Source organism: Eschrichtius robustus, chromosome X (genome assembly GCF_028021215.1).
Source record: "Eschrichtius robustus isolate mEscRob2 chromosome X, mEscRob2.pri, whole genome shotgun sequence".
Classification (NCBI taxonomy): domain Eukaryota; kingdom Metazoa; phylum Chordata; class Mammalia; order Artiodactyla; family Eschrichtiidae; genus Eschrichtius; species Eschrichtius robustus.
In genome coordinates, this window is record NC_090845.1 from 83037384 (window position 1) to 83053476 (window position 16093).

Genomic DNA, 16093 nt, shown 5'->3' on the forward strand with positions numbered 1-16093 from the left:
GGGGACTTTAACACCCCACTTTCACCAATGGACAGATCATCCAAAATGAAAATAAATAAGGAAACACAAGCTTTATATGATACATTAAGCAAGATGGACTTAATTGACATTTATAGGACTTTCCATCCAAAAACAACAGAATAAACTTCCTTCTCAAGTGCTCATGGAACATTCTCCAGGATAGATAATATCTTGAGTCACAAATTAAGCCTTGGTAAATTTAAAAAAATTGAAATCGTATCAAATATCTTTTCTGACCACAACACTATGAGACTAGATATCAAATAGAGGAAAAAAAATCTGTGAAAAGTACAAACACATGGAGGCTTAACAATGCACGACTAAATAACCAAGAGGTCACTGAAGAAATCAAAGAGGAGATCAAAAAATACCTAGAAAAAAATCACAATGAAAACATGATGACACAAAACCTATGGGAGGCAGCAAAAGCAGTTCTAAGAAGGAAGTTTATAGCAATACAATCCTACATCAAGAAACAAAAAACACCTCAAATAAACAACCAAACCTTACACTAAAACAATTAGAGAAAGAAGAACAAAAAAACTCCCACAGTTAGCAGAAGGAAAGAAATCATGAAGATCAGATCAGAAATAAATGAAAAAGCAATGAAGAAAACAGTAGCAAATATCAATAAAACTAAAAGCTGGTTCTTTGAGAAGATAAACAAAATTGATAAATCATTAGCCAGTCTCATCAAGAAAAAAAGGAAGAAGACTCAAATCAATAGAATTAGAAACGAAAAAGGAGAAGTAACAACTGACACTGCAGAAATACAAAGGATAATGAGAGATTACTACAAGCAACTCTATGCCAAGAAAATGGACAACCTGGAAGAAATGGACAAATTCGTAGAAAAGCACAACCTTCTGAGACTGAACCAGGAAGAAATACAAAATATAAACAGACCAATCACAAGCACTGACATTGAGACTATGATTGAAAATCTTCTAACAAACAAAAGCCCAGGACCAGATTGTTTCACAGGCGAATTCTATCAAACATTTAGAGAACAGCTAACACCTATCCTTCCCAAACTCTTCCAAAATATAGCAGAGGGAGGAACACTCCCAAACTCATTCTACGAGGCCACCATCACCCTGAAAGATGTCACAAAGAAAGAAAACTACAGGCCAATATCACTGATGAACACAGATGCAAAAATCCTCAACAGAATACTGACAAACACAATCCACAGCACATTAAAGGATCGTAAAACATAATCAAGTCCAGTTTATCCCAGGAATGCAAGGATTCTTCAATATACGGAAATCAATCAATGTGACAAACCATATTAACAAACTGAAGGAGAAAAATCATATGATCATCTCAACAGATGCAGAAAAAGCTCTCAACAAAATTCAACAGCCATTTGTAATAAATACCCTCCAGAAAGTAAGCATAGAGGGAACTTACCTCAACATAATAAAGGCTATATATGACAAACTAAAAGCCAACATCGTTCTCAATGGTGAAAAACCGAAACCATTTTCTCTAAGATCAGGAACAAGATAAGGTTGCCCACCCTCACCACTATTATTCAACACAGTTTCGGAAGTTTTAGCCTCAGCAATCAGAGAAGAAAAAGAAAGAAAAGAAATCCAAACCAGAAAAGAAGAAGTAAAGCCGTCACTGTTTGCAGATGACATGATACTATACATACAGAATCCTAAAGATGCTACCAGAAAACTTACTAGCACTAAACAATGAATTTGGTAAAGTAGCAGGATACAAAATTAATGCACAGAAAGCTGTTGCATTCCTATACACTAATGATGAAAAATCTGAAAGAGAATTTAAGAAACACTCCCATTTACCATTGCTACAAAAATAATAAAATACCTAGGAATAAACCTACCTAAGGAGTCAAAAGACCTGTATGCAGAAAACTATAAGACACGGATGAAAGAAATTAAAGATGGTACAAATAGATGGAGAGATATACCATGTTCCTGGATTGGAACAATCAACATTGTGAAAATGACACTACTACCCAAAGCAATCTACAGATTCAAAGCAATCCCTATCAAACTACCAGTGGCATTTTTCACAGAACTAGAACAAAAAATTTCACAATTTGCATGGAAACACAAAAGACCCTGAATAGCCAAAGCAATCTTGAGAAAGAAAAATGGATCTGGAGGAATCAGGCTACGGGACATCACACTACACTACAAAGTTAAAGTAATCAAGACAGTAGGTACTGGAACAAAAACAGAAACATAGATCAAAGGAACAGGATAGAAATTCCAGACATAAACCCATGCACATGTGGTCCCCTTATTTTTGACAAAGGAGGCAAGAATATACAATGGAGAAAAGACAGCCTCTTCAAAAAGCGGTGCTGGGAAAACTGGACAGCTACATGTAAAAGAACGAAATTAGAACACTCCCTAACACATACAGGAAAATAAACTGAAAATGGATTAAAGACATAAATGTAAGGCCAGACACTATAAAACTCTTAGAGTAAAACAGGCAGAACACTCTATGACATAAATCACAGCAAGATCCTCTTTGACCCACCTCCTAGAGAAATGGAAATAAAACAAAAATAAACAAATGGGACCTAATGAAACTTAAAAGCTTTTGCATAGTAAAGGAAACCATAAACAAGACAAAAAGAGAACACTCAAAATGGGAGAAAATATTTGCAAATGAAGCAATGGACAAAGGATTAATCTCCAAAATTTACAAGCAGCTCATGCAGCTCAATATCTAAAAAACAAACAACCTAATCCAAAAATGGGCAGAAGACCTAAATAGACTTTCTCCAAAGATACACAGATTGGCAACAAACACATGAAAGGATGCTCAACATCACTAATCATTAGAGAAATGCAAATCAAAACTACAATGAGGTATCACCTCACACCAGTCAGAATGCCCATCATCAAAAATATCTACAAACAATAAATGCTGGAGAGGGTGTGGAGAAAAGGGTAACCTCTTCCACTGTTGGTGGGAATGTAAATTGATACAGGCACTATGTAGAACAGTAAGTCAGAAAGAGAAAAACAAATACCGTATGCTAACACATATATACGGAATCTAAAAAAAAAACAAAAAAAACAAAAGGTCCTGAAAAACCTACGGGCAGGACAGGAATAAAGATGCAGACTTACAGAATGGACTTGATGACATGGGGAGGGGGAAGGGTAAGCTGGGACGAAGTGAGAGAGTGGCATGGACATATATACACTACCAAATGTAAAATAGATAGCTAGTGGGAAGCAGCCGCATAGCACAGGGAGATCAGCTTGGTGCTCTGTGACCACCTAGAAGGGTGGGATAGGGAGGGTGGGAGGGAGATGCAAGAGTGAGGGGATATGGGGATATATGTATATGTATAGCTGATTCACTTTGTTATAAAGCAGAAACTAACACAGCATTGTAAAGCAATTATACTCCAATAAAGATGTTAAAAAATATTATTTTGTAATAGTTGATAAATGTTAGTGTTACTCTTATTTTTATTGTTAAAAAAACAAATAAGATGAATGAAGGAATAGAAATGACAGGAAAAGCACAGTAGGAAAATGAGATAAAGCCAGCAAAACAGTCTATATTTAAAATACCATACATTCCTCTAGAAATGCGAGAAGTGAACCTAATATTTGGCTCTGAGCTCTCTATTGTCTAGTCTTTGAGAAAAGAGGCAAATAACTATCAGATTCAACAACTTTATAATATAGAGTCAAAGCAGGCTCAGGAGAGACACAGCATTTTCTGAAAGCTAAAATTCTGTGAACCCAAGAGGTATTTCCCCAATGGATCCACATAAAGGGAAAATTGTTTGACATAGCAGTCTGCATCCTCAATAATATCCCATGACAAATATAATAGTGAGGTTTTTCTATAGCTTTTTTTAAACATGTTTATTGGAGTATAACTGCTTTACAATGTTGTGTTAGTTTCTGCTGTATAACAAAGTGAATCAGCTATATGTACACATATATCCCCATATCTCCTCCCTCTTGGGTCTCCTTCACACCCTCCCTATCCCACCCCTCTAGGTGGTCACAAAGCACCGAGCTTATCTCCCTGTACTATGTGGCTGCTTCTCACTAGCTATCTATTTTACATTTGGTAGTGTATATATGTCAATGCTACTCTATCACTTCGTGCCAGCTTACACTTCTCCCTCCCTGTGCCTTCAAATCCATTCTCTGCATCTGTGTCTTTATTCCTGTCCTGCCAGTAGGTTCTCCAGAACCACTTTTTTTTTCTTTAGATTCCATATATGTGTGTTAGCATACAGTATTTGTTTTTTTCTTTCTGACTTATTTCATTCTGTATGACAGACTCTAGGTCCATCTACCTCACTACATATAAATCAATTCCGTTTCTTTTTATGGCTGAGTAATATTCCATTGTATATCTGTGCCACATCTTCTTTATCCATTCATCTGTCGATGGACACTTAGGTTGCATCCATGTCCTGGCATTGTAAATAAAGCTGCAATGAACATTGTTGTACTTGCCTCTTTTTGAATTATTGTTTTCTCAGGGTGTATGCGCAGTAGTGGGATTGCTGGGTTTTATGGTAATTCTATTTTTAGTTTTTTACAGAACCTCCATACTGTTCTCCATAGTGGCTGTATAAACTTACATTCCCACCAACAGTGCAAGAGGGTTCCCTTTTCTCCACACTCTCTCCAGCATTTATCGTTTGTAGATTTTTTTCCTGATGGCCATTCTGACCGCTGTGAGGTGATACCTCATTGTAGTTCTGATTTGCATTTCTCTAATGATGAGTGATGTTGGGCATCCTTTCATGTGTTTGTTGGCAATCTGTATATCTTCTTGGGAGAAATGTCTATTTAGGTCTTCTGTGCATTTTTGGATTGGGTTGTTTGTTCTTTTGATGCTGAGCTGCATGAGCTGCTTGTAAACTTTGGAGTTTAATCCTTTGTAAGTTGCTTCATTTGCAAATATTTTCTCCCATTTTGAGTGTTGTCTTTTCGTCGTCTATGTTTTCCTTTGCTGTGCAAAAGCTTTTAAGTTTCATTAGGTCCCATTTGTTTAATTTTGTTTTTATTTCCATTTCTCTAGGAAGTGGGTCAAAAAGGATGTTGCTGTGACGTATGTCATAGAATGTTCTCCCTACGTTTTCCTCTAAGAGTTTTATACTGTCTGGCCTTACATTTAGGTCTTTAATCCATTTTGAGTTTGCTTTTGTGTGTGGTGTTAGGGAGTGTTCTAATTTCATTCTTTTACATTTAGCTGTCCAGTTTTCCTAGCACCACTTATTGAAGAGGCTGTCTGTTCTACATTGTATATTCTTGCCTCCTTTATCAAAAATAAGGTGGCCATATGTGTGTGGGTTTATCTCTGGACTTTCTATCCTGTTCCATTGATCTATATTTCTGTGTTTGTGCCAGTACCATACTGTCTTGATTACTGTAGCTTTGTAGTATAGTCTTAAGTCCAGGAGCCTGATTCCGCCAGATCCGGATTTCTTTCTCAAGATTGCTTTGGCTATTTGGGGTCTTTTGTGTTTCCATACAAATGGTGAAATTTTTGTTTCTACTTCTGTGAAAAATGCCAGTGGTAGTTTCATAGGGATTGCATTGAATCTGTAGATTGCTTTGGGTAGTAGAGTCATTTTCACAATGTTGATTCTTCCAATCCAAGAGCATGGTATATCTCTCCATCTGTTTGTATCATCTTTAATTTCTTTCGTCACTGTCTTATAGTTTTCTGCATACAGGTCTTTTGTCTCCTTAGGTAGGTTTATTCCTAGGCATTTTATTCTTTTTGTTGCAATCGTAAATGGGAGTGTTTCCTTACTTTCTCTTTCAGATTTTTCATCATTAGTGTATAGGAATGCAAGAGATTTCGGTGCATTAATTTTGTGTCCTCCTACTTTACCAAATTCATTGATTAGCTCTAGTAGTTTTCTGGTAGCATCTTTAGGATTCTCTATGTATAGTACCATGTCATCTGCAAACAATGACAGCTTTACTTCCTCTTTTCTGATTTGGATTCCTTTTATTTCCTGCTCTTCTCTGACTGCTGTGGCTAAAACTTCCAAAACTCTGTTGAATAACAGTGGTGAGAGTGGGCAACCTTGTCTTGTTCCTGATCTTAGAGGAAATGGTTTCAGTTTTTCATCACTGACAATGATGTTCGCTGTGGGTTTGTCATATATGGCTTTTATTATTTTGAGGTAAGTTCCACCTGTGCCTACTTTCTGGAGGGTTTTCATCATAAATGGGTGCTGAATTTTGTTGAAAGCTTTTTCTGCATCTATTGAGATGATCATATGGTGTTTCCTTTTCAATTTGTTAATATGGCTTATCACATTGATTGATTTGCATATATTGACGAATCCTTGCATTCCTGGGATAAACCTCAGTTGATCACGGTGGATGATCCTTTTAATGTGCTGTTGGATTCTGTTTGCTAGTATTTTGTTGAGGATTTTTGCATCTATGTTCATCAGTGATATTGGCCTGTAGTTTTCTTTCTTTGTGACATCTTTGTCTGGTTTTGGTATCAGGGTGATGGTGGCCTTGTAGAATGAGTTTGGGAGTGTTCCTCCCTCTGCATATTTTGGAAGAGTTTGAGAAGGATAGTTGTTAGCTCTTCTCTAAATATTTGATAGAATTCACCTGTGAAGCCATCTGATCCTGGGCCTTTTTTTTGGTGGAAGATTTTTAATCACAGTCTCAATTTCAGTGCTTGTGATTGGTCTGTTTATATTTTCTATTTCTTCCTGGTTCAGTCTCGTAACTTGTGCTTATCTAAGAATTTGTCCATTTCTTCCATGTTGTCCAGTTTTATTGGCATATAGCTGATTATAGTAATCTCTCATTATCCTTTGTATTTCTGCAGTGTCAGTTGTTACTTCTCCTTTTTCATTTCTAGTTCTATTGATTTGAGTCTTCTCCCTTTTGTTCTTGATGAGTCTGGCTAATGGTTTACCAATTTTGTTTATCTTCTCAAAGAACCAGTTTTTATTTTTATTGATCTTTGCTATTGTTTCCTTTATTTCTTTTTCATTTATTTCTGATCTGATCTTTATGATTTCTTTCCTTCTGCTAACCTTGGGGTTTTTTGTTCTTCTTTCTCTAATTGCTTTAAGTGTAATCTTAGGTTGTTTATTTGAGATCTTTCTTGTTTCTTGAGGTAGGATTCTATTGCTATACACTTCCCTCTTAGAACTGCTTTTGCTTCATCCCATAGGTTTTGTGTCGTCGTGTTTTCATTGTCATTTGTTTCCAGGTATTTTTTTGATTTCCTCTTTGATTTCTTCAGTGATCTCTTGGGTATTTAGTAGTGTAGTGTGTAGCCTCCATGTGTTTGTAATTTTTACAGATCTTTTCCTGTAATTGATATCTAGTCTCATAGTATTGTGGTTGGAAAAGTTACTTGGTACGATTTCAAGTTTCTTAAATTTACAAGGCTTGATTTGTGACCCAGGATATGATCTGTCCTGGAGAATGTTCCAGGAGCCCTTGAGAAGAAAGTGTATTCTGTTGTTTTTGGATGGAATGTCCTATAAATATCAATTAAGTCCATCTTGTTTAATGTATCATTTAAAGCTTGTGCTTCCTTATTTATTTTCATTTTGGATGATCTGTCCATTGGTGAAAGTGGGGTGTTAAAGTCCCCTACTGTGATTGTGTTACTTTCGATTTCCCCTTTTATGGCTGTTAGCATTTGCCTTATGTATTGAGGTGCTCCTATGTTGGGTGCATAAATATTTACAATTGTTATATCTTCTTCTTGGATTGATCCCTTGATCATTCTGTAGTGTCCTTCTTTGTTTCTTGTAATAGTCTTTATTGCCTTAATATTTGCCTGTCAGAAAGAAGTGCCACATATACTTTTGTTGATTGAATAAATGTCTTCCCTTGCACACTAATTTCATCAAATCAAGGAATATTCATTACTGACACTTAGATAAAAGAGAAAACTAAGTTGATTCAAGAATACCTTGGAAAAAATGTTCAATTTTAAGAGGAAGCTGTTAAACTGTCACTGTTTGCAAATGGCAAGATATTATATATATATATATATATATATATATGTATATGTATACACATACATATAGTCCTAAAGATGCTACCAAAAAACATTAAAACTAGTAAACAAATTTAGTAAAGTTGTCCGATGCAAAAGTAATACACAGAAACCTGTTGTTTCTATATAAATAGCTTTCAGAAAGAGAAATTAAGAAAAAACAATCTTATTTAAAATTCCATCAAAAAGAATAAAATACCTAGGAATAAATTCAACCAAGGAGGTAAGACTTATACTCTGAACAGTATAAGACATTGATGAAAGAAACTGAAGATGACAAAAATAAATGGAAATATATACCAAGCTTATGGATTAGAATACTTACTATTGTTAAAATGACCAAACTACACAAGTCAATGCAATACCTATCAAAATACCAAAGACATTTTTCACAGTACTAGAAAAAATATTTCTAAAATTGATGTGGAAACACAAAAGACCTTGAAAAACCAAAGCAATGTTAACAAAGAAGAACAAAGCTGGAAGGCATCATGTGCCCTGACTTCAAACTATACTACAAAGATACAGTAATCAATACTGGTATAAAAACAGATGCATAGTATAATGGATCAAAATAGAGAGCCCCAAAACAAACCCACACATATATGGTCAAACAATCTACAACAAAGGAGGCAATAATATACAATGGGGAAAAGACAGCCTCTTCAATAAAGGGTTTGGGAGAGCTGGATAGCTACTTGCAAAAGAATCAAATTGGACTACCTTCTCACAAGCTGGACTACCTTCTCACAAAACTGAACTCAAAATAGATTAAAGACTTAAATGTAAGACCTGAAACAATAAAACTCCTAGAAGAAAACAGAGACAGTATGCTCTTTGACATTGATCTTAGCAAAATTTTAGGGGGGTCTATCTACTCAGGCAAGGTAAACAAAAGCAAAAATAAACAAATGGGACTACATAAAAATAAAAAGCTTTTGTACAGCAAAGGAAACTTTCAACAAAACAAAAAAACAGCATAGTGAATGGGAGAAGATATTTACTAATGATGCATCTCTTAAGGGGTTAATATCTAAAATATACAAAGAATACAGATGACTCATCAAATAAACAAACAACCCAATAAAAATGGGCAGAGGACATGAATAGACTTTTTTCCAAAGAAGTCATACAGATCGTCAACAGACACATGAAAAGATCCTCAACATCACTAATCATCAGGGAAATGTAAATCAAAACCACAGTGAGATACCACCTCACACCTGTCAGAATGGTTATCATCTAAAAGACAACAAATAACAAGCGTTGGCGAGGATGTGGAGAAAAGGGAACCCTCATGCACTGTTGGTGGGAATGTAAATTGGTGCAGCCACTATGGAAAACAGTATGGAAGTTCCTCAAAAAATTAAACATAGAAGTGCTCTATGATCCAGCAATTTCACTTCTAGGTATTTACCTGAAGAAAACAAAAACACTAATTCAAAAAGATAGATGCATCCCAATGTTCATTGCAGCATTATTTACAATAGCCAAGATAGGAAAGCAACCTAAGTGTACACTGATAGATGAGTGGATAATGGATATATTTTATATGTATATATAAAATGGAATATTACTCAGCCATAAAAAATAATGAAATCTTGCCATTTGCAACAACATGGATGGTCTAGAGGTATTATGCTAAGTAAAATAAGTTAGACAGAGAAAGACAAATACTGCATGATCTCACTTATATGTGGAATCTAAAAAACAAAACAAACAAAACAAAGCGAAAATAGATTCATAGATACAAAGAACAAACAAACAGGTGGTTTCCAGAGAGAAGCGGGTGGAAGCTGTTGAACGTGATTAAGAGGCACAAACCTCCTGTTATAAAATAAAAGCCATGAGGATGTAATATACAGCATAAGGAATATGGTCAATAATATTGTAATAACTTGGTATGTGGACAGACAGTTACTAGACTTATCATGGTGATCATTTTACAATGTATGTGAATGTCAAGTCACTATGTAGTACACATGAAAATAACATAATATTGTATATCAACTATGTTTCAATTTTAAAAACTATATAAGGTGAATCTAGTAAAACAGAAGATTTAAATAAAACCTGCAATCTCTTATCATAACACCTAAAATGTCCAAGATTCAATAGAAAATCACTCATCATACTAAAAAACAGGAAAATCACAGCCTGAAAAAATAATGAACAAAGGACAACATGCAGTTGATTCAGATGTTAGAATTATCTAGTGAATATTTTAAAGCAAAAATCATAAAAATGCTTCAATGAGCAATTATAAATATTCTTTGAATAAAGGGAAAATAACCCAGAAAACCTTAGCAAAGAAATAGCAGATTTGAGATATAGAGCAAAACAGAATTTATAGAACTGAAAGTACATTAACTGAAATAAAAACTCACTGGAAAAGCTCAACAGTAGATTCAAGATGGAAAAGAAAAGAATAAGTGAACTTGAAACTAGAACAATGGAATTTAACCAACATGAACAAAAGAGAGAAGATAGAATGAAAAAAAAAAAAATGAACAGAGCCTTAGTGTCCTGTGGGATAATAACAAAAGATCTGATATTCCTATCATTAGAGTCCCAGAACAGAAGGAGAAAGAGAATGAAGCTTAGCATTAAAAAAAATACTGGCTGGAAACTTTCCAGATTTGATAAAATAACATGATGGTCAATGTCATGTGTTAACTTGATTGGACCATGGAATGCCCAGATTTTTGGCTAAACATAATTTCTAGGTATATCTGTGAGGGTGATTCCAGAGGAGGTATGCATTTGAATTGGTAGACTGAGTAAAGCAGACTGCTTTCCCCAGTGTGTGTGGGCTTTATCCAATACGTTGAGGGCCTGAATAGAATAAAAAAAAAAAAAGTAGAAGAGAGAATTTGCCTCTCTGACTTCTTGAGCTATGATAGAAGTCTTCTGTCCTCACACTGGGAACTACACCATCCTCTCCCCTAGTTATCAGGCCTTCAGGCAGATTAAACTTACACCACCCGCTTTCCTGGGTCTCCAATTTGCAGATAGCAGATCATGAGCCTTCTCAGTCTCCATAATCATGTGAGGCAATTCCTCATATTAAATCTATTTATAATATATATCCTGCTGGTTCTATTTCTCTGGAGAACTCTAACTAATACAGATTTTAGTACTGAGAGTGGTTTTAGAGGAACAGAATATGTTAAGGATGAGTTTTCTAAATTGGTTTCAGGGTTTCTGGAATTGGCTATCTAATCTGATTAGATTTAAAGATGTTAATGATTCTATTTTCAGTAGTAAAGAGGGCACTGATAGTCCATGATGTTACCTGGTGATAGAGATAGGTAAAATATCTGCATTGGATATTTCTAATAAAACATAAGAGACAAGGAATGAATGACTGCATATATGATACTTTAGAACATTTTTAGAAAACTAATGAACATAATGAGGTAGGCTGGTTGTTCCTAATGTCACTGGCAAAGTGGTGCAAGAAAAGGATGAGCTCAGGGACTCAAATTCCCAGCTCAATTGCCATATTAATGATCTGAAAACTCCCAAATGTGCCCTGAAGGAGACTCTTAGCTCCTGTAGCCACAGAGATAAGGTTGCTGAAAATCAAAAACAGAATCTCATTCTGAGACTGGCTGAATGACAATGCAACCTGAACTCTTATCTTCACAGTGTGTCTACTTTTAAAGTAAGAGCACTGACTGGGAAAGAATGGGATCCTGTAAGTTGAGATGGGGATGCATGAGAAGACCTTGATGAAACGGGGACCACTGAGCTGCTAAATTCTGATGAGTCTTCTTTTGCTAGTGGTAGAGGCCTATCCATACCCAGTGGAAGCAGCCTCACCCCCAATGATGGTGGCTTCCCCACTCCCAGTGGTAGTGGCTCCTCCACCCCCATCTGAGGGGATAAATCCCGAATTGCCTGAGAAAACTCTAATGGCCTCGCCTGGGGCAGCTGCCATGCAAGACAAGGCTGATTCTCCTCAGGAGCCACCCGCATCACCTCCCTTTGCTTCTAGGCTCAAGTCCCAGCAGGCCCCTAAAGGTGAGATAAAAAATGTGACCCATGAAGAATTGTGCTACACTCCAAAAGAACTACTTAAGTTTTCTAACTTACACAGACAGAAAACCAGGGAACATGTGTGGGAATGGCTACTAAGGGTGTGGGATAATGGTGGAAGGAACATAAAGTTGAGTCAGGACAAATTTATTGATATAGACTCACCAAGCAGAGATTCTGCATTTAATGTTGCAGCTCAGGGAGGGAGACAGGGCTCTACCAGTCTGGTGGGTTGGTTGGTTGGTTCATTGACTGAAACATGGATCAAAAGGTGGCCCACAGTGAGCGAATTGGACATACTCGACCTGCATTTCTGGTTTAATGTAGAGAAAGGGATTCAAAGGCTTGGGGAGACTGTAAAATCCATATTACAATGGTTTTTCCATTTAGGACCTACTCACCCACACTGGGAGGGTCCAGAAGACATACTTTTAAGCAGTACTGTGAGAGATAAACTTCTGAGAAAAGCAGCATCACTGAGGAGCTATTTATTCTCTTCTTTGTAGGCCAGACCTCACAGTGAGAACAGCAGTCACTGAATTGAGAAACCTAAATGCAATGGGAGTAATTGGATCTTGAGGTGATAGGGTCCAAATGTCAGCATTCAATTACTAAAGACAAGGTAGACATAATTACCATAATGGACAGCAAATTCAGAGCAGTAATCAGAATAGTCTGACTCATGCATACCTATGATGTTGGTTGCTTGATCATGGTGTTCCTAGAATGAAATAGATGGGAAGCCTACTAAATTCTTACTTGATATGTATAAACAGAAAAGTTCTAGGTCAAGAAAACAAAAGTCTAACCTGAATCACTGAAACAGAGTCACAGTCCCTCATTCAATTCCTGGACTTGATTGTAGTTTACAAACTCAGAATCCCTTGAATGAGGGAGAGGCTGAACAGCCTTGAGGAAGGATCTGGTACATTACCGAAAATTTATGCTACTATTCCTTTTCCCAACCTTCCCCATAGAGACCTACAGCCTTTTATCACAGTAACTGTGCACTGGGAGAAAAAGAATGAATCAGATCTTTGGGAGACAACTGGACACTGGCTTTGAACAGACACTAATTCCAAAACGTCACTGTGGGCCACCAGTCAGAGTAGAGGATTATGGAGGTCAGGTCATCAATGGAGTTTTAACTCAGGTCCATCTCACAGGGACCCAGTAGGTCCCAAAATCCATCCTGTGGTTACTTCCCCAGTTCTGGAATGCATAAAATGGAATACACACATGCACATTCAGCAGCTGGCAGAATCCCCACATTGATTCCCCGACCTCTAGTTAGGGAAATGATGGGAAAGGCTAAGTGGAAGCCAGTAAAACTGTCTCTACCTAGGACAATAGTAAATCAAAAGCAATACCACATTACCAGAGGGATAGCAGAGATTAGTGCCACCATCAAGGACTTGAAAAATGCAGAGGTGGTGATTCCCAAAACATCCTAATTCAACTCGCCTATCCGGCCTGTGCAGAAGACAGATGGGTCTTAGAGAATGAAAGTGGATGATCGTACACTTAATCAGGAGATGGTTCCAATTTCAGCTGCTAAACCAGATGTGATTTCATTGCTTGAGCAAATTAACACATCTCCTGGTACCTAATATGCAGCTATTGGTCTGGCAAATGATTTTTTTTTTCTATATTTGTTAATAAGGACCACCAGAAATAATTTGCTTTCAGCTGGCAAGACAAGCAGTATACCTTCACCATCCTAGCTCAGGGGTATATAACCTCTCCAGCCTTATGTGATAATTTGGTTCACAGGGATCTTGATCACCTTCATTACCACAAAATTTGTGGAAATTTTTTGATGACATTATGAAGATTGGACCTAGTAAGACATAGCTACTACTCTAGACTTATTGGTAGGACCTTTGCCTGCTAGACAGTGAGAAACAAACCCAACAACAATTCTGGGGCATTCTACTTCAGTGAAATTTGAAGAGGTCCAGTGGTGTGGGACATGTCAAGATATCTCTTCTGAAGTTAAGGGTAAGTATTTTATCTGGTCCTTCCTATAACCAAAAAGAGGCACATTGCCTAGTGGACCTCTTTGAATTTTGAACGCAACACACTCCTCATTTTGGTATGGTACTCTGGCTCATTTACCAAGTGTCTCAAATAGCTACTAGCTTTGAGTGGGGCTCAGAGTAACAGAAAGCTTTGCAACTTGCCCAGCCTGCTATGCAAGCTGCTTTGCCACTTGGGACCCATGATCCAGCAGATCCAATGGTGCTTGAATTGTCAGTGGCACATAGGGAAGCTGTATGGAGTCTATGTCATGTCCTTATAGGTGAACTGCAGTGCAGGCCCTCAGAATTTTTGAGCCTAGCCCTGTAATCCACTGTAGATCACTACTCCCCTTTTGAGAAAGAACTCTTGGCCTGCTACTGGGCCTCAGTAGAAATTGAACATTTAACCATGGGCCACCAAGTTATCTTGCAACTGGAACTGACCATCATGAAATACGTATTATCTGAACCACCAAGCAATAAAGTGGGCAGGCAAAGCAGCACTGCATCATCAAATATAAGTGGCATATATGAGATTGGGCTTGAAGGGCCCTGAAAGTACAAGTAAGTTTCACGGAGATGTTGTCCAAATGCTCATTATCCCCACTCCTGTTACACTATCTTTTCCTTCCCAGCCAGTACCTATGGCCTCATGGGGAGTTCCCTATGATCAGTTGACAGAGGAAGAGAAATCTCAGGCCTAGTTTACAGAAGGATCCACGAGATATGCAGGTACCGCCCAGAAGTGGACAGCTGCAGCACTACTGCCCCTTTGTGAGACATCCCTGAAGGATAGGGGTGAAGGGAAGTCCTCCCAGTGGGCAGAACTTGGAGTTGCACACCTGTTTGTTCACTTTGCTTGAAAGGAAAAAATGGCCTAAGTGCAATTATATACCGATTCATAGATGTGGCCAATGGTTTGGCTTAATGGTCAGGAACTTGGAAGGAACATGTTTAGAAAATTGGTGATAAGAAAAATTGGGGATAGAAGTCTGTGGATATGCCTCTCTGAATGGGCCAAAAAATGTGAATATATTTGTGTCCCATGTGAATGCTCACCAAAGGGTGATCTCTGCAGAGGAGGAATTTAACAATCAAGTGGATAGAATTACCCATTCTGTAGGTACCAGTTACCTCCTTTGCCCAGCCACCTATGTCATTGTCCAATAGGTTCATGAACAAAAGTGGCCATGGTGGCAGGGATGGGGGTTATGCGTGGGCTCAGCAACACAGACTTCCACTCATCAACTTGGTTAAGGCTACTGCTGAGTGCCCAACCTGCCATCAGCAGAGATCAACACTGAGTGCCCGATATGGCACCAGTCCCCAGGGTACTCAGCCAGTTACATGGAAGCGGGCTGATTACACTGAACTGCTGTCATCATTGAAGGGACACCGTTTTGTTCTTACTGGAATAAACACTTATCTGGATATGGATTTGCCTTCCTGTATGCAATGCCTCTGCCAGCACTACCATCTGAGGACATACAGAATGCCATATTCACTGTCATGGTAATTCAATAAAGCATTCCTTCTGATCAAGGAACTCACTTCACAGCAAAAGAAGTACAACAATGGACCCATGCTCATGTAATTCACTAGTCTTACCATGCATGTTTCCCGCCATTCTGAAGAAGCTGGTTTGACAAAACAGTGGAATGGCCTTCTGAAGACTCAGTTACAGCACCAGCTCAATGACAATACCTTGCAGGGCTTGGGAAAGGCATCTAATATATGGTCCTTATGTGGCTGAACCACACTGAGTCCATTTTATTAGCTCCATATTAGGCCTGCAGTCCTACCCTTCCCCTTAATGCATGGCTAAAACTTTAGCCTACTCACAAAGAATGTGCCAAAGCGAGATAAGTTCCCTGTAAACTTTTACCCTTGCCTCCATCAGATATGAAAAGTAGAAGAATGCCTTTTGCTGATGCAAATGGTTAATGGTCATGAGACCCACAGGGGGAGGAAAAACATCCAGT

General features: G+C 37.7%; 1 pseudogene; it reads left to right on the forward strand.

The window, feature by feature from the left end:
- LOC137756352 (uncharacterized) overlaps positions 1-15864 on the forward strand; it is a 77003-nt pseudogene extending 61139 nt beyond the window's left edge.
- The last annotated feature ends 229 nt before the right edge of the window (positions 15865-16093 follow it).